General features: G+C 40.7%; 2 non-coding genes across 2 annotated transcripts; one reads left to right on the top strand and one right to left on the bottom strand.

Moving 5' to 3' along the window:
- Positions 1-22,943: 22,943 nt before the first annotated feature.
- Positions 22,944-23,047, bottom strand: LOC112635710. Its single transcript, XR_003122043.1, has one exon. It is a non-coding gene; the product is annotated as a small nucleolar RNA U13 (small nucleolar RNA).
- A 284-nt stretch (positions 23,048-23,331) lies between these two features.
- On the top strand, positions 23,332-23,411 carry LOC112635686. The gene has a single exon (XR_003122020.1). It is a non-coding gene; the product is annotated as a small nucleolar RNA SNORD74 (small nucleolar RNA).
- The last annotated feature ends 3,016 nt before the right edge of the window (positions 23,412-26,427 follow it).

Here is a 26,427-nt window from a genome sequence, read left to right on the forward strand (position 1 = left end):
TTTCTAGGGATCTGTTGGTTGAATTGTTTTGTGCTAGATTTGGAATCTTGGTTTTTATTGGCCCACAGTAAAACTAATTACCACTGCAAAGGGCACCAAATTAAGATTAGCAAGCCTGACTTGATTTATCAAAAAGGAATGTATGTATGTAATGGGTGAGTGTGTAGATGTTAGAATCAGGCAGAACACTCCTCCGTTTATGACCTCTTCAAAACCTGGTTGTGGCCGGGCACGGTGGCTCACACCTGTAATCCCAGCACTTTGGGAGGCCAAGGTGGGCAGATCATTTGAGGTCAGGATTTCGAGGCCAGCCTGGCCAACATGGTGAAAACCCATCTCTACTAAAAATACAAAAATTAGCTGGGTGTGGTGGCACATGCCTGTAGTCCCATCTACTCAGGAGGCTAAGGCAGGAGAATCACTAGAACCCGGGAGGCAGAGGTTGCAGTGAGCCGAGATCATGCCACTGCATTCCTGCCTGGGTGACAGAGTGAGACTCCACCTCCAAAAAAAAAAAAAAAAAAAAAAAAAAAACCTAGTGGATTGTCTTAAGGATTAAGTGGGAAAATACAGGTAATTCCCAACCTGCACAGGAGAGGCATTCAATACTATTAACTGTTATCAGTGAATTCACACTCATCAGAGTCTAGCTGGTGCCTGCTCCTGTGCCAGCGAGGCCCTGCAGGGTCACAGAGGGACTCTCTGTTGGGGACAGGCCTAGTTGCAGCTGCACTATCATCAGCACACCTGCCCCCAACCTAGCCCTGTGACTTTCGAGAAGCTTTGTAAACCCCTAATCCTCCGTACCTTCTCATCTGAAAAAACCCACATCCTCCTGGGGCTTATGGAGAGCAAGTGAATGAAATTATCTGCAAATTTCAAATTGCTCTTCCAGGTTACTAAGAGAGAATCATAATTTGTTATATAAATAGAATATACACTTTTAAATTTCTCAGTCTGATTTTAGTTGAACTTTTAGTGCTGTGGCATAATAGAAAGAACTCCTGAATTTGGGATTAGAAAACCTGAAAGTAGGTCCTGGTGCTGAGATACTGCCATTTATTAGCTGTGCAACTCTGGGCTAGTCACCTAACCACGCTGGGCCTCAGTTTTCTTATCTAAAAACTTGGTTAAGATTATCTACCCCTTAGGCGGATTTTTTTTCTTTTCTCTCCACGCCCTGCCTACCCCATAGGTTTTTGTTTGTTTCTTTGTTTTTTGAGACAGAGTCTTGCTCTGTCACTCATGCTGGAGTCCAATAGTGCAGTTTCGGTTCACTGCAACTTCTGCCTTCCAGATTCTAGCAATTCTCGTGCCTCCTGAGTAACTGGGATTATAGGTACGCACCACCACGCCCAGCTAATTTTTGTATTTTTAGTAGACATGAGGTTTCGCCATGTTGGCCAGGCTGGTCTCGAACTCCTGGCCTCAAGTGATCTACCCACCTCGACCTTCCAAAGTGCTGGGATTACAGGCATGGGCCACCGTGCCCAGCCCCCTATAGGTTTTTGTATCAAAAACATCACTCCAGCCTGGTCGAGAGAGTGAGAGCCTGTAAAAACAAACAAACAAACAACAACAACAAAAACAACTCACAACTCTACAGGCAGGAATTAACTCTTCCTGGTTTGCAAATAGGCTCAGGGACTTAATTATCCAGAATCACACAGTGAATAACCTGAGATTTCAAACCAACACCTGAGCCCACACATGTAATCACTATTATTAACACTGTTCTTTTATTGTGCATGCCATTTTTGGAAGAACAATGAAGTCTCTTTGGGTTGACGATTCCAAATCCTGCATCTTAAATCTTCTTATTAAACTGTGTGAAAAATGTTACCATGCAATCTAAATTATGATCTGTTTTCCTACCCTCACTCCTCCAAGATAATTGCAATTATAAAACACTTGATGTAAGTTAATCTCTGTTCCTCAAACTTGAGAGTTATACTAAAAAGTCTCAATTTTTTTTTTTTTTTTTTTTTTTTTTTTTTTTTTTTTTTTTGAGACGGAGTCTCGCTCTGTCACCCAGGCTGGAGTGCAGTGGCGCGATCTCGGCTCACTGCAAGCTCCGCCTCCTGGGTTCACGCCATTCTCCTGCCTCAGCCTCCCGAGTAGCTGGGACTACAGGCGCCCACAACCGCGCCCGGCTAATTTTTTGTATTTTTAGTAGAGACGGGGTTTCACCGTGGTCTCGATCTCCTGACCTTGTGATCCGTCCGCCTCGGCCTCCCAAAGTGCTGGGATTACAGGCGTGAGCCACCGCGCCCGGCCAAAAGTCTCAATTATAAATGACAGGTAGATGCTGTTCCTAGAGTGAAATCTGTCTTGGTTAGTTCTAGGATTTTTTAAAGTATTTGATATAGGCCAGGCACAGTGGCTCACACCTGTAATCCCAACATTTTGGGAGGCCAAGGCGGGTGGATAACCTGAGGTCAGGAGTTCAAGACCAGCCTGATCAACATGAGAAACCCCGTCTCTACGAAAAATACAAAAATTAGCCAGGCATGGTGGTGTGCACCTGTAATCCCAGCAACTCGGGAGGCTGAGGCAGGAGAATCACTTGGACCCGGGAGGCAGAGGTTGCGGTGAGCCGAGATCGCGCCATTGCACTCCATCCTGGCCAACAAGAGCAAAACTACGTCCAAAAAAAAAAAAAAGATGTAAAATACACCAGAGAGAGAGAGAGAGAGAGGTAGTCTTTAAAGCTTCCCTCACCCCATCCCAGAGAAAAGCAACAGAGAAAAATTTTCCCAGGACCCAAACTCAAGATATTCCTGATATCAGCCACCTCCACAAGCAAGGCTGCTGTCAGTGGAACTGAGAAGCTGCCAAGAATCCAGGCCATTTTCACTCCACATTTGGTCTGAGGCCAGAGTGTTGTCTTTCAGTTTTTAGACAAACCTCCCAGGGTGAGGTAGACCCAGCAATAACCATATGTGACCATCACAGCCTGCAGGAAAGAGAAGAAAGGTAAAGACAGCCTTCATAAATGGCCCTGATCTTATCTGCAAAAGCTGGACCGCTCTTTTTCCAATACAGAAGCAGAAACAGTCAAGATTAAGCTTTGCTTGGGGAGGTAGGGAGTCCTAGTTCAATGGCCCAAATCGTGCTAATCAACTTCTGCAAAGGACAGTGTCCTGGGGCTGTGAGCCTTGAACAGCAAACTCGGGTCCACGGGTTTGATCACAGTATGACTATGCCTGTGTTATTTAAAGTTTGTCCCAAGGAGTGTTTTGATGTGCTTGGTATGGGCTTCACCCCCAGGAGGCACAAGCATGTGCATGCCTCATTGGCACTGTGTCCATATAGAGCATTGTGAAGGGACTATGTGGAAGGAACAGGAAAAGAGAGACTGCTTAACATCCTTTGCTTTGCTCTGCCAGGTTTTATATTTACAAGTTTCTGTGTAGAAGGATACTGATGTATGTTCTTGGCCTCCATAAGGCAGCGGGGAATGACAGGAGTAAAAAGGAAGATGCCTAAAGACACTGAAGTTTCCTGGTCTATTCGGTCAACAACTATTTAATGGGGGCCCACCATGAATCAGATAAGGTACACATGTTGTAGATACAAATGACCAAGAGCAGGCATGACCGCTGCCCTTACAGAACTTGGTATCTAGTAGGGGAGTCAGCCAACAATCGAATAGTCACATAAATGTATAAAAAATGGAAATTGTGGCAAGTGCTAAGAAGGCATAGTCATGGTGCTGTGAGCACCATTAACGGAATATGACCCAGTGTGAGAGGTCAGCAAGGGCTTCCCTGAGAAAGTGATACTTCAGCTGAGACCTTCAAGATGAGCAGGTGCTAACTAGGCAAAAAAAAATGGGAATGGGAGGCAAAATCCCGGCCAAGGGAATAGCACATGCAAAGGCCCCATTTTGGGAGAGAGACACCTTGGTGGAAGGTAGGAGATCTGACCTAAGTGTCACCAGGAAGGCCCACCAACCCCTAAACACCTCTGCCTCCTAAAATTCCGTCATTATTAAGGAATGCTTTGGGTTAAGATTGTTTTTCTCTTGAAATTTTTGTTTTTCTGTTTTTGTTTTTGTTTTTGTTTTTGTTTTGGCAGGAGACCAGAGCTTTATTATTACTCAAATCAGTCTTGCTGAACATTTGTGGATCAGAGTTTTTAAGGATAATTTGGTGGGTGGGGGAAGGCCAGTGAGTTGAGAGTGCTGATTGGTTGGGTCAGACATGAAATCGTAGGAAATTGAAGCTGTCTTCTTGGGCTGAGTCGGTTCCTGGGTGGGGGCCACAAGATCAGATGAGCCAGTTTATTGATCTGGGTGGTGCCAGCTGATCCATCAAGTTCAGGGTCTGCAAAATATCTCAAGCACTGATCTTAGGAACAGTTTAGGGAGGGTCAGAATCTTGTAGCCTCCAACTGCATAACTCCTAAACCATCATTTCTAATCTTGTGGCTAATTTGTTAGTCCTACAAAGGCAGTCTAGTCCCCAGGCAATAAGGTTTGTTTTGGGAAAGGATTGTTATTGTCTTTGTTTTAAACCATAAACTATAAAATAATTTCCTCCCAAAGTCCGTTCAGCCTACACCCAGGAATGAACAAGAACAGCCTGAAGGTTAGAAGCAAGATGTAGTCAGTTAGGTCAGATCTCTTTCACTGTCTCAGTTACAATTTTGCAATGGCAGTTTCGATCCCTCCCTCTGGGTTTTATAACACCTTAACCTCAAGATGTTGGCTAATGAAGATGGAAAAAGGGTGAAGACTGCTCTAACTTCTTCCTGCTGATCAAGGGCATAGTGAGGGTAGGTGCTGACCCCGAGGTAAGAGGAGTAGAACTGCTTTGCAACAGTCTGAGAGTACTCGTGTAGGCCTGGTTGGGGTTCCAAGGCTTGCATGGCAAAGGTGTTGGTATTATTATTTATAGTTTTAGTACCACATTTCAGGGACTAGTATACTATAAGGTAAATAATGAGTACTAGTGTAAGGAATGCAATTCCCAGTTTTAAAAGTAAAAATTTTAAAGCATTACTTTGGGAACTTATAGCCCAAAAAGAATTTAGGATTTAGCCAAACTGCAGAAAAAAACTCAAGAACAGCTAACAGCAGATGTACTATAGATTTTTCATTTGTTTGTTTTTGTTTTTCTGTTTTTGTTTTTGTTTTGAGACAGAGTTTCACTCTTGTTGCCCAGGCTAGAGTGCAATGGCACGATCTCAGCTCACCGCAACCTCTGCCTCCTGGGTTCAAGTGATTCTCCTGCCTCAGCCTCTTGAGTAGCTGGGATTATAGCCATGTGCCACCATGCCCGGCTAATTTTTTCTATTTTTAGTAGAGACGGAGTTTCTTTCTCCATGTTGGTCAGGCTGGTCTTGAACTCCTGACCTCAGGTGATCCACCTGCCTTGGCCTCCCAAAGTGCAGGGATTACAGCGTGAGTCACAGCACCCGGCCCAGATGTACTATAGTTTTTTGAAGCATAATTTTTCTCTTTCTAGTTTCCACTTTTATTAAAAACAAGTTATGATAGAACTGATTTGTTTGCAAAAGTAAATTTTAGTCTTATTATATTTGGCCTGATTATTTGCATAAAGTGCAGCAAGAATGATTATTTCCCGCAGAGGTTTTTGAAATTGACTTTGATGGAACTCTATTCCATAAGGAATCTTAGAAAAGACTTTTTAAATCTGAGCCCAGTCATGGATTTGTAAGCTTAAATACCTATAAGTTGGGTAAATTTCTCTTCTCTTGACATCCCAAGATAACTTGGGGCTCCTGAGCCTGTTAGAAAGTGACATTTTTCACTTACTACAGGTCAGGAACCCTGTACAGGGACTGTGTAGACAGGATATGAGGCCAGTTTTCCCAAGGGGCTTTTATTGGCTTTGTAAGTCAACTTTGATTTTTTTTTTTTTTTTTTTTTGGTTAGCTTTTTTTTTGTTTTGCTGAGACGGAGTCTTGTTCTGTTGCCCAGGCTGGAGTGCAGTGGTGCCATCTCAGCTCACTGCAACCTCTGCCTCCTAGGTTCAAGCAATTAGCCTGCTTCAGCCTCCCAAGTAGCTGGGATTACAGGTGTGTGCCACCACATCTGACTAATTTTTTGTATTTTTAGCAGAGATGGAGTTTTGCCATGTTTCCCAGGCTGGTCTCAAACTCCTGACCTCAAGTGATCCACCTGCCTTGGCCTCCCAAAGTGCTGGGATTATAGGCATGAGCCACCGTGCCTGACTCAACTTTGACTTTTTAAAGAAAGCATGCCATTCCTGTCAAAACCTTGGTAAAGTAACCAGTTTCTCCAATTGTGTCCTGTTACAAAAGAAAACAGATTTCTATTGCACTTATGCAAATAACTGTACTACCACAAATTGAGAATATTTACAAATAATTTTCAAATTTTGGAGAAATTAGGTAGAGAGAAACAAATATGCTCCAAATTTTGTTCACAGGAACATACTTTGCTTAATTGTTAAAAGCTGTAAGTAGCTTTAGAAAAAGGTTTTTGGCTCTAGAAAACAAAAAGGATTAGCAATGTTTTAAGCAAAAAAGTTTTATAAAAAAAGATTACTTCAGTTTTCTATTAGTTTAGTCCATTTAGTTAACTTTTGTCCTGCTTGATATTTATAAACATTTCAGCTCTCCATGAGAGTCACAAAAGCTTTTTCCTCTATTCTAATCTTACTTTCTCCAAAGTTATTAGAAACGTGCATTCAAGAGCATCTGTTACAGTCCTATAACTGACTATAAACCACCTTTCGTAGAGGGTTAAAAAAGACAACAATTTTTTTAGATAACAAAAAGTCTTAGGACAGCCATTATTAAAGCCACAATTGACTAGGAATTTTGGTTACTTCTGTGGGATACAACAACTTTACATAACAATTATAGCTATTAATATAATATGCTAAGTTATATTAGAATTATAGGAGTTTCCCATAATTTTGGAACACATACTAATAACATATTTATACAAATACAACCCAATGAAAGCTAAACACCATTTCATATTTGACAATGCTTTTTGTGTGATTTTTATACCAAATAAGACAAATATGTTATTTTTGGACTTGCAGGGGACATAATATATAAATGATTAATTAGGTCAGAAAAACACATGCTTTTTAATTTGATTTTAGAAAGTCTGTCAAATATTAAAATTTTAAAACACTGGATATTGGCCAGTCACGGTGGCTCATGCCTATAATCCCAGCACTTTGGGAGGCCAAGGCAGGCAGATCATGAGGTCAGGAGATCAAGACCATCCTGGCTAACACAGCGAAACCCCATCTCTACTAAAAATACAAAAAGAATTAGCTGGGCGTGGGGGGGGGGGTGCCTGTAGTGCCAGCTACTCAGGAGGCTGAGACAAGAGAATGGCGTGAACCAGGGAGGCGGAGCTTGCAGTGAACTGAGATTGTGCCACTGTACTCCAGCCTGGGTGACAGAGTGAGACTCCATCTTAAAAACAAACAAACAAAAAAAAAAACAAAAAACAGTGGATATTACAAAATAGAATCCCAGGTTGCCATACATCATTTATTTGGCCAAAATGATAACTCCAAAATTTTAAAAAAGGAAAACCTTTACTCTGATAGAGGACTTAACTTTCCAAACAACAAGACCCAATGAAGATAGCATGAGGCCAGCTGAATCTGTCTCTTCTCTCACCCCTCTTTTTTTGTGTGTCTGGTTTACGTAAAGGCAAACAAAAATATTTTATTGTTCTTCAATATTACATAAAAATATTTTTCAAAATAGGAAACCAAATACCAAATTTCATGTTTGCGTTAGGGCATCTCTTTTTTTAAAAAAAAAAAACGGAGTTGTGCTGTGGCCCAAACTGGAGAGCAATGGTGCCATGTTGGCTCACTGCAACCTCCACCACCTGGGTTAAAGTGATTCTCATGTCTCAACCTCCTGAGTAGCTGGTTTTATAGGTGTGTGTCACCATGCCTGGCTAATTTTTGTATTTTTAGTAGAGACAGCATTTCCCCAAGTTGGCCAGGCTGGTCTCGAACTCCTGACCTAAGGTGATCCACCCACCTCAGCCTCCAAAAGTGCTGGAATTACAGGCATGAGCCACTGCGCCCAGCCACATTATTGCATCTTTAATGCTAAAGGTAGTCTTCAAATAAAATTTTATAAACCTATTCAGTTTTAATTAATTTGACCAGAAGGTAAGATTTTCATAAACTTTTTAGAACCTTTTATAATTTTCCATTAAACAGATTAATTTTTTTAAGAAAATCATATTATTTGGACACATGGGCCCAGATTCTTGCCCCACATCAGTATGATTTTAATGTTTTAACCTATAGAAAAAACTAAATAATCTCATTTAAATTTTAGCCAACTTGCTTATACCCACACAACATTTTTACAAGGTTAACCCTTTACAAACCCTTTTTTTAATTTGCTTAAACCTTCAGTTTTGTCCCCTTACTCTTTAGGTTAAGAAAAATCTATTAAAACCTTCTAAACTAGACAAAATTACATTGTCTTTAACAAAAACCATATTCCCATATCTTCTTATAATCTCCCACCAAGATTACATTCTACTTTACTTCTATACCTGACAATCTTATATGTAAAACTGTTTCTCCAGTACTCTCAATTATATGTTACAATGTTAACTCTTAACAACGTTTATTTTTGGTGAAAAACCTGATAAGTAGGCAATTTATTTAGGTACTGGATGTGGAGCCCAGGACATCAGGAGTACTGACCCTTTTCAGCATAGCTAGGGGGCATGGCTTTCCATATGTTCCCAGACCTTATCTCTAATATCATGCCCCAAAGTAGGTAAATTGAACAATTTTCAAAACTCAAAGAAGCAGTTTATGACCTTGAAGCATTTAGCAAATCTAATATCTGACCTTAATTTAGAACAAATGTCTAAATTTTGAAGATATTTTTATTTTACTAATAATCTTTAAAACTGAATAGGTTACTAAAATCTTCTTGTTGTTACTTCTTGTTGTGAAAAAGAAGGCATTAAAGTTTCTATTTTTCTGATAATATATGATTTAAGTGCTTATTTTTCTAAGCCAATTAATCAGATCTCTTTTATATATAAACATCACACACACACAACACATATAAATATACAAACAGACAGACAGAAGATCCAGTAGTTGTAAGATTTTTCATTTGCTAGTTTTTTAATTGGATTACTGGCTTCAGGGTGGATCCCTTGGAGGAACAGGGCCAGGAAAGCATGAAGTTTTTAGGGCCTAATAAGCAGGCACAACTGGAAGACAAAGACAGATCCTCAAAATTAAAGGTGCCATTTTATACTGGATCCTGGATCCCCAAAAGGGAGGGAAATACTACAAGAGAATATAATGCAGTGCTTCTACCATGCATTTCATTGCAAGGCAATTCAAAGCCAATCAGCCCATTTTTTAATTAGCCCATCCCCCACAGGAGTCTCATCTTTCAGTGGGGGTTGAGGAGGTTTGCTTATCTTCCAGGTGGCCAAGAGCATGCTTCTTTGACCCAAACATGCAAAGAGCTAAGTATCTCTTCATAACTGACATTAGCCATTTCTTAAAGTACATATTTTTTTTACCTAGTTATTACACACCAAGGCTAAAAGCTTTCCCATAAAATAAAATAATTTGATACCCCCAAAAGTCAAAACCATTAGTTAATGCAAGGCAAAACAGAACAGAGCCTTAGATTTTGACAGGGATTTATTGTTTTCAATTCCTGGGGTTCCATGAGGAAAACAAGTTTTTCCCAGAATGGGGTCTGTGGTGCCTTCTCTGTTTTTCCCCAGGAGTCCCAGGTTGTTAGTAATTACCTTGAGTTTTTTCCTGTAGATATTAACAGTGGCAATAAGACAAAATGGAGAAAAACAATTCAGTCTACTGAGAAGAAAAAACTTTTTCAGAAAAACACAACTCAAGAAGAGGAAAAAGATAAAGGCCTTTTAAATATGTATACCTTGGGTATCCATTTTTAATTAAGTTGAATTTAACCATAAAGCTTGTTTCTCAAAAGAAAAATTGCTTATTACCCAGGACAGCCAATATTTTTGGCTTTTGAATTCTACCACAGGTAACCTTCCATGAGAAATTAGTATGTTTTAACTAAGGTTATGACTTAACCATGGATGCCCAAGGTATTTCAAAGACATGATAAGCAGTTCCTTCCTTCCTTCCTTCCTTCCTTCTTTCCTTCCTTTTCTTTCTTCTTCTTCTTTTTTTTTTTTTTTTTAAGATTTAGAATCTCCCCAAGGGTCATTCAGAGAAAGGAAAATCCAATCAGGAAGTCAGAAGCTATCCACTATACACCTCAATATTAGTGGCAAAGTTACACAACTGACAAACCAGAAAGGAATCATTCTGGAAGCCAAGAATTGAACCCGGGCCACCATTGTCAAAAGGCAAAACCTGACCTACTGAGCTACACGGCATTGAGCAGTTTCTATTGCTGTTCCCTGAAGAAGTCTAGAGCAGCCAATTTCAAGCTTGTAAAGGTTCTTAACTGCTCGAGGTAATTTTTAGGGCTAACTATGACACAAACCTTCAAATTCCTGTCCTCTGGTTCGAGGAAACCAAGAGAAAGTATCTCCACAGGTCACAAAGTTAAGCTCTTAAGGACACAAAACAAGACAGAGAATTTTCATCCAGATTGGTTTCAGGGACTCTCAGCAAAGTTTGTAACTGACCAGCCTGGCAGGCTGGCTTGAAAAGTAGGCTTATAGGAGTTCTAAACCCACGTTTTATCCTGTGATGCCCCTCTCTCCATTATAGAACAACACAGAAAGACAAATTCTTAGCACAAAGTATACCAGATTTGCTACAACCTAAGACTAGTCTCACAAATCCTTTTTTCTACTAATCAAACCCTTGTAGAGGAGACAAATAGTGGTGTTTATCATTTACACACAGAGAGAGAGAGAGAGAGAAAGCAGAAACTTGGCTAGTAAGAATTTCTTATCCTTTTTGCTGGCATACCAGGTTTCCAGGTTCTCTTTCTTTGAAGCTTCCACAGGAACAGAGTGGCTTTTGATGACCCTGACCACTGTGCCATACCTGTGAGGGTCAAGCCACTCAACAAAAGAAAATCACCCTTTTCTCTTTTATGGAACCATAGGCAAAAGATTCTCAATTTTCCAAGATGTTGCCCAACAGGCTGCTTGGGGAACCAAATTAACATTCTCCATGCCAGCAAAATACACATAACAAAACAGACACTAGTCACCTCATTCAGTACCCAATATTGACATGGCAAGGCTCAAAATTTCTCCTCTTGGTCCCTGTTGTCTTTGATCTACTCCAGGTGGGGAGGGATGACCTCAGAACAGTAATTCAATGGGTGACCTCTGGGCAAGACAAAGAGCACACAGTCAACCCAAGTCAGGCCTGTTGAGCTTACTTCAGGGCTCACTGAATGTAACCAGACAAATAAGGAGGGTTCTCTGAGTTAGGCCTGTTGGACTTCCATCAGCAATTCCTCCAAAGATCCCCTCCACATATACAAACACACACAAACATAAGACAGACAGAAGGCCTTCCAAATCAAGATTCCTAACCAAGAATTCCAAGAATACTTCTTCCAAACTGTCTTCCTATTCTCCATCTGAGAAATCTCCCCAAAACCTTCCTGATAGAGAAGAAGTCTCCGGAACCAAGACTCTTCCTACTAGTTAGGGAGAGCCAACAAGACCCCCCAGGAGCTGAACTGAGATAGACACCCCATGGTGGAGCTACAGGCAGACACCCCACAATGGGGCTACAGATAGACACCCCGCCATGGGGTTACAGAACCAGTCAGGAGAAGGAAGGAGACATTGGTAGTGCCTAGGATATTCACCAACCTAGACACCCCATAATGGGGCTATAGCTACAAACACTCCATGACCTGGCTACAGCACCCCACCATGGAGCTATGTACAGACACCCAGTGATAGGGCTTCAGTTATGAGATGTCTCCTGAGGACTATTTCTCCATTGCAATTAAATCCATGCACATTGGGTTGGCAGTGCCCCACTGGAAGAGACGGTGACAGAGTCAGCCACTAGTCCAAGAAAACTAGGTGGCCACTTGAGCTGACCTCTGGATCCATGGCCAGAGGCAGGCTACCAAACTGTGGGCAGCTAGCCACAAGGGCTATCCTGGACAAGCCCCCAAATTTGTAACTGCCCAATGGGTTCACCTTGCCCACTGCATAGACAGAGCCAATTTATTAACGCAGGGGAATTGCAATAGAGAAAAAGTAATTTACGCAGAGCCAGCTATGGAGGAGACCGGAGTTTTATTATTACTCAAATCAGTCTCTTAAAGTGTTCCTTTATGCTCAGAAGAATGACTCACTAAGTCAAGTGAATGGTTTTAGCTGATCAATTCTCTCCCTAATAGCAGAAGTCATGGCCACAAGTCCCTGAGATTATTATGGGAATTTGGGTAGGTGGGTTTATTTTAAAGAGAAAGAGAGTAACAGAAATGAGAGATGGCGGCCTCAAAGGTCAAACCTCATATTTTTCTAAATTTATCCCAAGACCAGCCCTACCAGAATTTATTAAAAGTCTGATCTCCAGGAAATCACATAAGCTTTTGCATTCAGCAAGACTAACCAAGATGGTCTCAGCCTTTGAGACAAATCTATGAAAAGGAGCAATTCAAAGAAAAGAGGTAAACATCATATTATAAGAATGCTGGCATTTTTTTCCATAAACTGAGTCCTCCATCCTAAACCAGCTTCATCAGCTTGAGCATCCTTAAAGTTTCACAGCTGACAAAATATAGTCAGGCACTACATAACCACCTTTCAGTCAACGACAGACTGCACACACCACAGAGGCACCTTAAGATTATAATACTGTATTTTTACTGTACTTTTTCTATTTTTAAATATGTTTGACTACACAAACACTTTCCACTGTGTTACAGTTGCCTACAGTATTCAGTACAGTAACATGCTGTACAGGTTTGTAGTCTGAGAACGATAGGCTATACCATGTGGTCTGGGTGTGTAGTGGGCTATAGCATCTAGGTTTGTGTAAGTATATTCTATGATATTCACACAATCATGCACTTCTCAGAATATATCTCCATTGTTAAGCAACACATGACTGTATATTAATTCAGTATTTTGTTTCTAGAGTGTCATAACAGATGTTTCTCCCCCATGGCACATAAACAAACAGTAAACCATACCAGCTTTTCAGTCACTTAGGCCTAGATTTAAATCCTGACTCTTCAGCTTAGCCATGTGACCATGAGTAGGTCATTTAACTGCCCTAAACCTTGTTTTCTCAACTGCAAACTGGGAATCATTGTCCCTATCCCATAGAGTTGCTTGGAAGGTGAGATAAAAATAATGCATTAAAAAGCTTACCAAAGTGCAGGTCATACAATCAGCACTTAATAAATGGGAGAAAGTTAAAAAAGAAGGGACAGGTGAGGGGAACTGGCAAAGACAGAGAAAGAGCGTGGAGCTCCTGAGAGACATAAGTGCATGGGTTCCAGGTGATGCATCGCTTGGGCAAAACCACACACACCAAATCTCAAAACAAATTGAAAAGCCTGAGAGAAAGCAGGCCTGGAATTTACAAATGGAAAGAGCCCTATCTCTCTTGTGTTTTCTCTTGGAACATGTGAGATGAGTTCACCCAGAGACAGGAAAGAAAACAGCAAGGACCTCCCAGGCATTACAGCATGGGTTCTGCCTGAAGAGGCCGATGACAAAAGAGAATTTAGGGTAGGACATCCACCTGGAAAACTTCCAGGCAGAGTGGTGCCTAGGAAGCTGCTAAAAGCTTAAATAAGGGGGAGTAAACCAGAGAGCTGGATGAAAAAATAAAAAGCCAAAAGGACCCTCCTTGCCTCCCTGCAGATTGTCAGCCTCATCCCATGAAACTGGCCTCAATTATTACAGACAGAAGAATTTCCTGCTGGAAAGCTCTTTGACCTACTGAGCTTGGCCTAGGATACTCAACATTCTCAGGCTTGGCACGGCATTCTCCAGTAAGATTTTCTCTTTCTGGAAAAAAAGTAATACAGAAAAAAAAAGGCAACTATATAGTGAAAATACCAAAGAATGTCAGGAATCTGAATCATGGGGAAGAGAATTCCTAAATTTATCTTTCCCAAAGTTATTTTTATCAGGGAGAAAGACATTTCCTTATTGAGGCTCTGAATCTATAAATCCCCAAAACGCTTTCTTACGAAGTTCATGCTTGTGTTTTATTTTTTATTTATTTTATTTTATTTTATTTTTGAGACAGTCTCACTTTGTCACCCAGGCTACAGTGCAGTGGCATGATCTTGGCTCACTGCCACCTCCCCCTCCCGGGTTCAAGCCATTCTCCTGCCTCAGCCTCCTAACTGTGATTATAGGTGCCCACCACCACACCGGGCCAATTTTTGTATTTTTAGTAGAGACAGGGTTTCACCATGTTGGTCAGGCTGATCTCCAACTCCTGACCTCAAGTGGTCCACCTGCCTTGGCCTCCCAAAGTGTGTTTTAATTTTTAAAGATATAGGCACTTTGCATACCTGTTTCTGTATCAACCCTTTTCCCTCCTGCCCACATAGCTGTGAGAAGAATTTCAACAGGCCCAGCAAATGACATAAAATGATATACCATATGCATTTTGGAGGCTGAGGTATGAGGACTGAGAGTTGTAAATAAAGTGCTGACCCAAGTGAGATCCAAGGAACACCTGAGAAGCTCGGGTGCAGGGCAGCAGCCCAGAGCCGGTGGCCCCTTCCTGGCCATCTGGGAGCGGGGCATAGATTTCTCAACAAGAAGACTCTGCTACCCCCTCACCAGGCCTCTACTCTTCCGGGAAACACAAAGCAATAATAAAAGAAAGTGTTAGACAATATAAATAAATAAATAAATAGTGCTGAAAAGGGCTCACTGCATTCTGAAGTTGCAGCTCCTGTAGCTGTCATAATGAATCTGGTAACCTTTAGTGATTCTTATTTATTTATTTATTTATTTAATTTTGAGTTGGGGTCTCATTCTGTCACCCAGGCTGGAGTGCAATGGCACCATCTTGGCTCACTGCAACCTCCACCTCCCAGGTTCAAGTGATTCTTCTCCTGCCTCAGCCTCCTGAGTAGCTGGGATTGCAGGCACCTGCCATCATGCCCAGCTAATTTTTGTATTTTTAGTAGAGACAGTGTTTCACCATTTTGGCCGGGCTGATCCTGAACTCCTAACCTCAGATGATCCGCCTGCCTCAGCCTCCCAAAGTGTTGGGATTACAGGCGTGAGCCACCGCACCTGGCCTTCTCCTTTATTTATCTAAGCCTAGTTTCCTACCTGCCTGAGGAGACCAAGCAGGGAATAAACAGAGAGCATCTGCAACACCTTGTTAGACAGAGGGAACTGCTCTCCTCAAGCATCCAACAACCCCACTGAGGAAAACACGGCCAAACCTCCCTCCCAGTGTTACAGGAAGCAGGGCTAGAAATTGGAGCGGCGATAAGTTTGCCAAGAAAATGAATCACGCACATGAGACTTCAGGACCACTTAATGCAGAGCAGATTTTCGGACCACTTAATCCATAGAAAGAAAATAAACAGATTAATAGTTGTATAGAAAAAAATACGTTTTAATAGAAAACAATGCATCACTTATGCATACCCTTCTGGGTTATGAGATTCTAGCCCTGTTTATTGTCCTAGAGCTACTTTGTAAATCTTTGTAAGTTGTAGGTAACTGATAGATATATAACTTCCGTCCTGTCTGGGAGTGATTTAATTGACTCCCCCTGGCCCTAGCCTTCACCAATGGATAAAACAGTTTTGCCTCCATTTGCAATTCATCTCAGCATTCCTTTACTCGTAATAAAAAAAAACTTGTGCTGTTTTGACTTTTCCTTTGAACCAGCTGTTATGGGTTGAATTGTGTCCCCTTCTCCCAAAAATACTGAAGATATGTCCCAACTCCCAGCACCTGGGAACGTGAGCTTATCTGGATCGTCTTTGCAGACGATCAAGATGAAGCCATGAGAGTGGGCCCTGATATAATATGACTGTGTCCTTAAGAAAAATAAAAGGTAATTTAGACACAGAGACAAATCACCTTCCTCTTTATGCATACACAAAAGAATGCCATGTGAAGAGGAAGTGAGAGATAGGGTAATGTCTCCAAGCTAAGGAACAGAGAGGATTGCCACCAAACCACCAGAAACTGGGAGAGATGCACAAAACAGATTCTCCTCAAAGCCCCCAGAAGGAACCAATCCTACCAACACCTTGATTTCAAACTTCCAGCCACGAGAACTGTGAGAGAACAAATTTCTGTTGTTTAAGCCACCCAGTTTGTCATACCTTGCTATGGCATCCCAAGCAAACAAATACACCAGTTATAACATGTATCTTATTCCGTAGTATCATATGAGCAAAATAAATTTTTTAGCACATGTTCATTTTTATATCTATAGAAGAGTCATGATTTTATTAGGTTGGGGAAAAAGTTATTGTGGTTTTTGCCATTAAAAGTAGTGATCCAAACCGCAATTACTTTTGCACCAACCTAATACCTTTTTCTGAAAGTTATCTTTTAACAGTTTTGGAGGATTCACCAAGATGCCCTGTGGATTTCCTGACCAGAGCCAGGTAGATTTCATCCACAGAGAAGTGCACCACATGGGCAGTGGAAGCACAGAAATACCTTTTCTTGATTCATGAGGTCAAGTAACACAAAGTGAGCCATCGAATTTTGCTGACTCTGTTTTTCTAATTTTATTTTGCCCTTACTAATTTTGGTTTTGGTTTGTTTATAGCCAGTAAATTATTCTCCATTGAGAATTAGTTTTATGGTCTGACCATTTAATGATCTTTGTAAATGTTGCATAGAGATCTAGTCTCTGTTGGGTGAAAGGCTCCAGAGAATTTAGTTTGTTTGCCTTTTTGGCTGGGAAATTGGTTGTTTTGTTTGTTTGTTGCTTGTTTTTGAGTCAGAGCCTCACACTGTTGCCTGGGTGGAGTGCAATAGTGTGATCTCGGCTCACTGCAACCTCCGCCTCCTGGGTTCAAGTGATTCTCCTGCCTCAGCCTCCTGAGTAACTAGGATTACAGGTGCCTGCCACCACGCTCAGCTAATTTTTTGTATTTTTAGTAGAGACAGGATTTCACTATGTTGGCCAGGCTGGTCTCAAACTCCTGACTTCGTAATCCGCCTGCCTCGGCCTCCCAAAGTGCTGGGATTATAGGCGAGAGCCATGGTGCCCAGATGGAATTTGGTTGTATGATGAGATCATTTGAGGATCTCTGCAAATGAATTAGGAGTTTACATAGAACTTGTCTCTGCTGGGTGAGAAATGACAGAGAATCTAGTTTGTTAGTCTTTTCTGCTTGTTCACTTTTATATTTGGAATGCAAATCATTAAGAGTTTAAATTGCAAGGGAGGAAAAAATTTTCCTCCTGTCTCCTAAGTTCAATAATGGCTGGGACCCTACAAATTAAACAATCTGACAAAAGACAGATTAACAAGAGAAAAACAAATTTAATTAAGTATATTGGCACACATAGGATTTCACAAACAAATGGGGCTTGAGGAAATGGTTAGAATTTGCTTTTTTTTCCCTTTTTTTGTTTTTTGAGACAGAGTCTTGCTCTGTTGCCCAGGCTGGAGTGTAGTGGTGCAATCTTGGCTCATTGCAACCTCCGCCTCCCAGGTTCAAGTGATTCTCCTGCCTCAGCCTCCCAAGTAGCTGGGATTACAGGCGCCTGCCACCATGCCCAGTTAATTTTTTGTGTGTTTTTAGTAGAGATGGGGTTTCACCATGTTGGCCAGGCTGGTCTTGAACTCCTGACCTCAGGTGATCTGCCTCCCTTGGCCTCCCAAAGTGCTGGGATTACAGGCATGAGCCACCAGCCAGCTAGAATCTGGAGCTTATTTATAATCTTAACAAGAAAGATAAGGTATGGAGAAGAGATTAAACCAAGGAAAGGGGGTGCCTTTTGGTTTCTTGGAGGGTGGGGGGGTGTAAAATGATTATGGGAAGGTGAGTAGGAAATTAGGAAATGTATGGCAAGTAAGGTTGTTTAGTACGGTTTGTTATACAGATGAGTCTCCAGGGATAAGCATTGTCTCCAGTAGTTCTCTTCCTTATATAGAAGAGGGAGACAACTTTACAAAAAAGGGACGTGTATGTCCTGCTTTTAAACAGAAGGGAGCTTTTTCCTGCATCCGCTATTTTTCAATTATCTTCAGCTCAAAATAATCCTTATGCCAAAATAGCATATTCTGGGGTGACATATTCTGGTCCCCTTCGATACCTACTAGTAAAAAAGCTCTTTGGCGAGTTTTATAAATGTATGTTTACTTTGACTCATGACCGAAAATCTAGAATTAAAACTGTAAGCTCCTTCTGTTTGTTTCCACGCTTATGTTTCTGTAATTCAGAAAGGCCTTTAAGTCTTACATAATAATTTTCACCTCTTGTTGATATTAATAAATTGGGTTAGATAATCTCTGAAATTAAAGGAGCTCTATTCTGATTAGCTTATAGAGATAAATAAGTGCTTGTATTAATTGTTCCTAGAATTGCTAGAAAATAAGGAAATCGAACTTCTAATACTTTCAATGTAATTTTTATAGAAAGTAACATGGAAATGTTTTAAGATTTCAAATTCACATAATTTAGGTAAATCTTCAGCAACCAAGACTAGTTAAATAATTTTGGATTAATAAAAACAGCTACAGATTAGCTGATAATCAGATTAGCTAGATAAATTCTGATTTCTCAGCATTAAATATAATACCTGCTAGTATTTTAATTCTATTTGGGCATGTTCTTAAACAGGTTTCTTGATTGAACAAGCTACCATTACTTCTACTTAATACTTAAGTTTATAGAAAATATAAATTTTTGTTTCATTGATTCATTATTCTCACAACTTTGTTTGCCTCGGGGTTATGGCTTGTGCAAACAATGAGTCTGAAAGGCTATGAAATCTGACAAATTTTGCTCAGTTTTGACAGGCTTGTTCCCTTGGTTACTGTTTATTGCCTTCATCTACAAGATGAAGGGCTTTTTGTTTTTCTTATGTAATTGACCTAGACAGCAAAGATTCTGTGTTTTACTGGAATAACCTTCAGTGGTTTATGCTGACTTTACTATTATTATGTCCTTGACTATTTAAGAAAACAAAAATTTCTCACTTAGGAAAGATCTAAGGCTCCTTACAGTCACGTTACCTTCTATGTTTACTTTCTAAATACTTTATTGTCACTTAGAAATGAGAAGCCAAAGAGTTTTGTTTTAGTTTTTGTTTTGTTTTGGGTTTGTTTTTTGTTTGTTTGTTTTGAGACGGAGTCTCGCTTTGTTGCCCAGGCTGGAGTGCAGTGGCACATTCTCGGCTCACTCCAACCTTCACCTCCCCGGTTCAAGTGATTTTTCTGCCTCAGCCTCCCCAGTAGCTAGAATTACAGGCACATTCCACCATGCCTGCCTAATTTTTGTATTTTTAGTAGAGATGGGATTTCATCCCCATGTTGGCCAGCCTGGTCCAAACTCCTGACCTCGGGTGATCCACCAGCCTCGGCCTCCCAAAGTGCGAAATTACAGGTGTCAGTCACTGTACCCAGCCCCCAAATAGTTTTTTTTTAAGACACCTAGATCTGATTCCTGTCATAAGTGTTCAAATCGCCTGACAGTGTCTGGTTTTTGCCTCCCTAAAATGGAACTCTGAATATAAAATAAAATGAAGCTTTTAGGATTTTTTTTGCTACTAAAACTATTTTGAGATTTCCTAGGGGGCCCCTGGAAAATCGCAAAGACTTATTATTTAGCCTTTTGAAAAGAGAGACGTTAGAAATAATTAGGTTTACTTGCTGGATTACTATTGATGAACCACATGAAAGACTTGTGAAATCAGAAGAGATGCTCAGCCTTCCCTAGGTTAAATTGGTATAGGTTACATGTTCTTAGTATATTTCAGAAACTGTATGCTATATGGGAATTTTCCAGAGATTAGAAGTGTCATCGCTGTCCATGACACATTTCTCCTTATTAGGGCCCTAGTGCTGCTTTGCCATATTAGACAATGACACTATAGTGTTATCATTCATGATTTCAGTTTTTTGTTTTTTGTTTTTTGTTTTTAATAGAAATGGGGTCTCACTCTGTCATCCATGATGGCCTCAAACTCCTGGGTTCAAGTGATCATCCTGCCTCAGCCTCCCAAAGTGCTGGAATTAGAGATGAGAGCCACTGTGCCTGGCCCAATTTCAGTTGTTTTTGAAGTGTTAACTTGATCACAGCTTTACTTATTTAATTTGAATCTAGTATCGTCTAGGGCAGTGGTTTTCAACTGGGGATTGACATCACTTACAGAATTTTACTAATAAACACATGTCTAAGAGCTACTGAGGACCACGGACTCTCTTTACTTGATATTCTTGATATATTTTTGTTATATTCTTACTTAGCAAATTCATGTTATAATATGTTTCAGCATTATTACATTATATCTTAAGATATTTTTCTCTGGAAAGTTTATGTTCATCCATTTTTACAAATTAGATATAATGTTCACTGTCTTCTTTTGTTGCTGTTGTTATTGCTTTGAGACAGAATCTCCATCTGTCGCCCAGGCTGGAGTGCAGTGGTGCGATCTTGGCTCTTTCAAACCTCCGCCTTCCAGGTTCAAGCAATTCTCCTGCCTCAGCCTCCCGAGTAGCTGGGATTACAGGCGTGCGCCACTACACCTGGCTAATTTTTTTGTATTTTTAGTAGAGACAGGATTTTGCCATGTTGGCCAGGCTGGTCGCAAACTACTGATCTCAGGTGATTTGCCTGCCTCAGCCTCCCAAAGTGCTGGGATTACAAGTGTGAGCCACCAATCCTGGCCGGTCTTCTTTAAAAATAGAGCTAATCATTATAAGTTGTTGTTGTTGTTGTTGTTGTTGTTGTTGTTCTTTTAAGATGCAGTTTTGCTCTTGTCGCCCAGGCTGGAGCCCAATGGCACGATCTTGGCTCATTGCAACCTCCGCCTCCTGGGTTCAGGAGATTCTCCTGCCTCAGCCGCCTGAGTAGCTGGGATTACAGGTGCCCACCGCCACGCCCAGCTAATTTTTTGTATTTTTAGTGGAGACAAGGTTTCACCATGTTGGCCAGGCTGGTCTCGAACTCCTGACCTCAGGTGATCCACCTGCCTCAGCCTCTCAAAGTGCTGGGGTTACAAGCGTGAGCCACTGTACCTGGCCTGTCTTCTTTGAAAATAGGGCTAATCATTATGTTTATAATTATTTTATCTAAAATTTTTTTGAATTGACTTTATTTTCTTTTTGGCATGCCACAGAAGCAACCAAATCTTCTTATCAGTTGCATTTTTATTGGGATAAATTCTTATCAGAACTTTTGCTTTTGAAAATTATCAGTAATAAATTAAGCACAGTATTTTAAGCCTTTTGTCATCTAGAGGTAGTTTTTTGTTTTACTCTGATGCTTCCTTGAAAATGTTTCCTCTTCAGCAAAGGACTGTCTCAGAGACCCATGGAAAAGGACTATGCTGGGTATTTTGGGTTATGTGCTGCTAATGGCATCACTTAAACAATTTTGAGACCATACCAGCAAGCTGAGTAAGGATTTCCAGAACTCTAGACAAGAAACAAATGGAGTCAGGAAAATGCTAACCCAAGATCCAGTGAAACAAGAATTAATTACATAGGACTAAGTGAACTGATGAGGAATGATTGTAGTTTATGGGTGAGTGGGGGTATTATTGATTTTTTCTTTTTCTTTTTACAAAATTATTTTTCTTCTTCTTCAGCGTCTGCAACTGTAAGATTATTGATGTTTCAGTATGCTATTTTATGGATATATACAGAAGCCCTTTCTTTTTTCTTTTAACTATAACCCATAACAATTTAGTAAACTCTGCTTTTGTAAATGGAAATTAAACATTTGTAAATGATATCATATTCTTCCTGCCTAACCCCTCAGAATCTGGAAACTCTTAATGAATATTCTTCTTTTCACACCAATATAGTCATTTCCATAGATGCAATTAGGACATATTTGGGACTTAATTTTCCTGGAATTTCACTGAAAACATTGGTTATACAACCAAGAACTTGCCTGGAATGTCATATTTGAAAACGATGCTTATTTACTCGTATATCACCAAGTACTTTTAAGTAACTAAAGTTGTTTTATGGAGTCAAGGCTTACAAAACCATTGGGTGCAGTGGTGCACACCTGTTGTCCCAGCTACTTGGGAGACTGAGGCAGGAGAACTGCTTCAGCCTGGGAGTTCAAGACCAACCTAGGCAGCATAGTGAGACCCCATAGCGAGACCCTGTCTTTAAAATAAATAAATAGGCTGGGCACGGTGGCTCACATCTGTAATCCCAGCACTTTGTGAGGCCAAGACGGGCGGATCAAGACATCAGGAGATGGAGACCATCCTGGTTAACACGGTGAAACCCCGTCTCTACTAAAAATACAAAAATAATTAGCCGGGCATAGTGGCGGGCGCCTGTAGTCCCAGCTACTCAGGAGGCTGAGGCAGGAGAATGGCGTGAACCCAGGAGGCGGAGCTTGCAGTGAACAGAGATCGCGCCACGGCACTCCAGCCTGGGCGACTGAGCGAGACTTCGTCTCCAAAAAAAAATAAATAAATAAATAAATAATAAAATGCTTATACGACCCTCTTGAAAAAACTGGCCTGGGACCTGCTTTACAGGGTTTCCAGCCTTGCTCTTTTTTCATTGAGTTTTGAGTTTCATGAAGGCATCACAATATATCTTTTTTAAAACAACACATAATTGGAAACTTAACTAATCAAAATGGGCCATCTCTCCTCATTCATACAAATGAATGGAAGAGATCAGAGCCCACACAACTGCCAGGCTCTTTGCAGGGCACTTGGCACATATTCTGCAGGATCTTTAAAATTTTATTTTATTTTATTATTATTTTATTTTACTCCTATTAATTTATTCTTATTTATTTTATTCTTTTTTTTTCTTTTTTAGAGTTTTTTTGAAAGTTCATGTCAGACGAGTAATGTGTCAGCATCATAACAAGGTTTAAGGGAGGTGCAGCTCACACATGAGCATGAAAACCCAATTGTCATGCTTATGAACTACAAAAGGATCACAGGATATTTTTGTAAGTGCCTACCCAACAGATCTCCCCTCCTTCTGTGGTACAGTATGTCCAGTGTTGAACTAGTAGCATTCACATTTCCCCACAAGTGTCGTGAAAGGGGGACTCTCTCCCAAGTTTCCCCAGCAGTAAAACCTGATTGGTCTGAGGTCTGCAGGGTGGTTCTAGTCCTCTTGCCAGTGATTAATTAGATATGACTGTATAACATGGCTGGGAGGTGGGAGCAGAAGAAGAGATTCCGAAAGGAAAGGGTTTATGCTCTTAAAAAGAGCTATGTGATGCCTCTGATGAAGCCTATGTTAGTAGAGACATCTGAGAGTGTAGATGAATGCCAATGGCCCTCATGGAAAGAGAGAGAGATGAGAAAAAGCACACTCTTTTTTTGCATCTACATGTGATGTCTGGAATTACAGCAGCCATTTTGTGATCATGAGAGCAGCTGGCTTGGCTAAGGACAAAATTTGTCACACCAAACATGGCAGAGAAGAAAGAAGATTCTGGATTCTTGGTAACATTTTTGAGCCACTGGACTAACCAAGACTGGAATTGGTCTTCCTTGGGACTTTTTAATAAGTAGGATAGTGAATTTTCACATTGAAGTAAATTTTGAGATGAGTTTTCTGTTTCTTATAGCCAAAACTATCTTACCTGCTACAAATAGTTTATTTAATTTCATCTTTACAACAGTCCTATATCTGTGGACATTCTCATTTTATAGATAAAAATCTGAGATTCAGAAAGTTTTAGTAACATGGCCAGGCACAGTGGCTCACACCTGTAATTCTAGCACTCTGGGAGGCAAAGGTGGGAGGACTGCTTAAGCCCAGGAGTTTGAGACCAGCCTGGGAAAATACTGACACCCCGTCTCTACCAAAAAAAAAACAAAACAAAAAATTACCTGGGCATGATGGCACATGCCTGTAGTCCCAGCTACTCAGGAGGCTGAGGTGGGAGGATTGCTTGAGCCCAGGAGGTCAAGGCTGTAGTGAGCTGTGATCGTGCCATGGCACTCCAGCCTATGCAACAGAGCAAGACCCTGTCTCAATAACAATAATAGTGATGGACAGAACAACCACACAGAAGATAAGTAAGGAGAGAGAGGACTTAAACAACATAATAAAGCAACTAGAGCTAATAGACATATACAGAACACTCCACACAACAGCATATTACACATTCTTCTGAAGTGTACGAGACATTTTCCAGAATAGACTATACGTTAGGCCACAAATTAAGTCTCAACACATTTTAAAAGATAGATATTATAGGCCTGGCGCAGAGGCTCACACCTGTAATCCCAGCACTTTGGGACGCCAAGGTGGGCGGATCACCCGAGGTTGGGAGTTCGAGACCAGCCTGACCAACATGGAGAAAACCCGTCTCCACTAAAAATACAAAATTAGCCAGGCATGGTGGTGAATGCCTATAATCCCAGCTACTCGAGAGGCTGAGGCAGGAGAATCGCTTGAACCCGGGAGGTAGAGGTTGCCGTGATCCGAGATCATGCCATTGCACTCCAGCCTGGGCAACAAGAGTGAAACCTCATCTCAAAAAAAAAAAAAAAAAAAAGACAGATATTATATAAAGCATCTTCTCTAAGCACAATAGGATGAAGTTAGAAATCAGTAACAGAAGTAAAACTGGAAAATTCCCAAGTTTGTGGAAATTCAACAATGCATCAATAATCAAAAGACCAGGTGCAGTGGCTCAAGCCTATAATCCCAGCACTTTGGGAGGCCAAGATAAGTGAATTGCTTGACCCCAGGAGTTCAAGACCAGCCTGGGCAACATAGTGAGACACCACCTCTATTTTTAAAAAATACATAAAATTAAAAATAAATACAGTAAAAAAAAAAAAAAAAGAAAAAAGAAAAACCAAATAGATTGAAGACAAAATTGCAACAAAAATTTGAAACTACAGAAGAACAAAAACAAAAACACAACCAACCAAAACTTACAGGACATAGCAAAAGCAGTGCTACAAGAAAAAATTATAGCTACAAATGTTTAAATTTAGAAACAAGAAAGATCTCAAATCAACAACCTAACTTTATAAATAAGAAACTAGAAAAAAAACGGCCAGGCACAGTGGCTCATGCCTGTAATCCCAGCACTTTGGGAGGCCGAGGCGGGCAGATCATGAGGTCAGGAGATCGAGACCATCCTGGCTAACATGGTGAAACTCCGTCTCTACTAAAAATACAAAAAAAACTTAGCCGGGCGAGATGGCGGGCGCCATAGTCCCAGCTACTCAGGAGGCTGAGGCAGGAGAATGGCGTGAACCCGGGAGGCGGAGCTTGCAGTGAGCCGAGATTGCGCCACTGAACTCCAGCCTGGCGACAGAGCAAGACTCTGTCTCAAAAAAAAAAAAGAAACTAGAAAAAAAAAGAACAAACTAAACCTAATGCTAGCAGAAGGAAGAGAATAATAAAGATAAGAATAGAGATTAATGAAATAGAAAATAGGAAAACAAAAGGGAAAATTAATAAAAGCGAAAGTTGGCTCTTTGAAAAGATGGACAAAATTGACAAACCTGTAACTAGATGGACTTAAAAAAAGAGAAGACTCAACTTACTAAGATCAAAAATGAAAATGGGGAAATTACTACCAACTCTATGGAAATAAAAAGGATTGTAAGAGAGTACTGTGAACAACTGTATGTCAACAAATAGGATAACCTGGATAAAATGGAAAGATTACGAGAAACACAAAACCCACTAAAACTAAATCTGGAGGAGACAGAAAATATGAATAGACTGATAACTAGTAAGGAGACTGAATCAGTAATCAAACATCTCCCAACAAAGAAAGGTCCTGGACCTGTTGGCTTCACTAGTAAATTCTACCAAACATTTAAACAACTAATACCAATCCTTCTCAAACTTTTCTTTAAAAATTAAAGAGGAGAAAACACTTCCTAAATCATTCTATGAGACCAGCATTACCCTAATACCAAAACCAAAAACACTAGACTACAGATCGATATCCCTTATGAATGTGTGTGCAAAAATCCTCAGCAAAATATTAGCAAACTGAATTTAGCAGCATAGTAGAAAGATTATACCCTATGAGCAAGTAGTATTTATTCCTGGAATGCAGGGGCAGTTCAACATACAAAAATGAATTGGCTGAGCACAGTGGTTCATGCCTGTAATCCCAAAACTTTGGGATACCAAGGCAGGCGAATCACTTGAGCTCTGGCATTCAGCCTGGGCAACATAACAAGATCCTATCTCTACATAAGTTAAAAAATTAGCTGGGCATCGCCGCGCCTGGTGGCTCATGCCTGTAATCCCAGCACTTTGGGAGGCCAAGGAAGGTGGATCACTTGAAGTCAGGAGTTTGAAATCAGCCTGGCCAACATGGTGA

This window comes from Theropithecus gelada, chromosome 11 (assembly GCF_003255815.1).
Source record: "Theropithecus gelada isolate Dixy chromosome 11, Tgel_1.0, whole genome shotgun sequence".
NCBI classification, from domain to species: domain Eukaryota; kingdom Metazoa; phylum Chordata; class Mammalia; order Primates; family Cercopithecidae; genus Theropithecus; species Theropithecus gelada.